Source organism: Physeter macrocephalus, chromosome 2 (genome assembly GCF_002837175.3).
Source record: "Physeter macrocephalus isolate SW-GA chromosome 2, ASM283717v5, whole genome shotgun sequence".
NCBI lineage: Eukaryota > Metazoa > Chordata > Mammalia > Artiodactyla > Physeteridae > Physeter > Physeter macrocephalus.
The window spans coordinates 122,067,301-122,069,272 of NC_041215.1; positions in this window are offsets into that span (position 1 = coordinate 122,067,301).

The window sequence follows — 1,972 nt, forward strand, 5'->3', positions numbered from 1 at the left end:
TTAAGCACTGTGGTAGGCCAGTGGGAGAAAAGGTCTTGGTTAGACAAGTTTAGCTACTTCTCAAGTCTTATCATCTGGTTGATTTAGACTAGCTAAACCATTGGTGGAAATGTGAATTTGTTCAGCCATTTTGCCGGTCAGTTTGGCATCTTCCATCAAAAATTTAAATGCACAAGTCTTCTAACCCAGCAGGTTTATATCCAGTTAAACATGTATGTACAAAGATATGTGTAAAAGGATGATATTTATAAGACCAAACATTAAAAAAAGACTTAAGTGTCTGTCAATTAGAAAGTAGTTAATTTATGAAATGATATACCATACTATGATAAGCTATGCAGCAATTAAGCAAAGATAAGCTAGAGTTCATTTATACTGAAATGGAAACTTGTCTAACATGTATTCAGAAAAAAAGAATATAAGTTGTTGATCAGCTTATAGTATGGTCCATTTGTATTTCAAAAAAAACATTTTATATACATATTCAGAGAATATATATAAACTTAATTCAGAAAATATATATAGATTAACTCAGAGTCAACTTATTTATTTATTTATTCATTGAAATAATATTTACAGGTTGACTATTTTGAGTATATATAATAAAGCTGAGTATATATAATATTAAATAAAACACCTATGGTACAAGTGTTCAAGAAGCTGTAGTCTACTGAAGCGTATTGACAATAATCTTTTAAAGTAAAAAAGTAAGCTAAACATAATTAAAATATTGATAAAACTTTTAAAAAATGCAAGATGCTGTGAGACAGAATGAGAGGATGTTTTTATATACAAGACGGTTTGTGAAGCTTTCTAGAAGAGATGACATTTCAACCTGAGGAGACCTGAGGAGAATAATGGTATAATTCTTGATCTAAAGGACATGCAGAGTGCTTTAGCCCCATCCTACTCATTCACTAGTGAGGAACATGAGAGTTGATGTCATTGACATAACAGAGATTAGACCACAGGTTTACAAACTCCCATTCTGGGAGCACCAAAGGAGAGAAAGTTTGGAGTGTTCCAAGAGAAAAGGTAGCAGAGAAAATGTGAGTGTAGAATAGACCCTAAATCCAATGACTTGACCTTATAAGAGAAGAAAAGGAGAAGCAGGTATATAGAGACACAGGAGAGGAGAAGGCCATGGGAAGACAGAGGCTGAAATTGGAGTGATGGGTCTATAAGCCAAGGAACACTAAGACCTGCTGGCAGCCACCAGAAGCTAGTAGAGAAGCAAAATCCCGTAGAGCCTCTAGAAGGAACCCACTGTGCCACCACCTTGATTTCAGACATTTGGCTTTCAAAACCGTGAGAGAATAAATGTGTTGTTCTATGCTACCAAGTTTGTGGTGGTTTGTTATGGTGACCTTAAGAAATTAATACACATGACAAAATAAAGATAACAGTTTTATGAAAAATAATTTTCTAAAACTAAAATAAATGAAAGAAAAGAATGATGTATATTTTGGAAATATTTTGGAAATAATGCAGATCTATCAAATGTTGACTCATTTCATTGTATATTATCAAGGAAAATCACATTTATTAAAATCATCACTGATGTTATCAGAAAATTTTTTAAGTATTGAGAAGCTGTCAAACTTATGGTGGTAGACAAAGATTTCCAAAATTTTGAGGCTTGTTTGAAAGTTTGAATTTAACATTGGCAACAAATGTTGTCAATTGCTTTCCTTGAAGTGACAAACTCATCCAAATCTGAATAAGCATAATTTATCTATTTTTCAAATAAACATGGTGTTACATGAAAAAAATGTGGTTAGTTCAGCTCACAATGCAAACAATTGTTCACGTGTTTTATGTGTATCTCCCATCTCATTACATAGAATATTAAAAAGACATGGTCAAGAGTTGTGATTTAACAAAATAAATAATTTTAATTTTTAGTACTTCATCATGGATATTCTTATGTGAAACTGCCCCTTTTTTCTTTAATTGCTAATGTCTGGCAGAG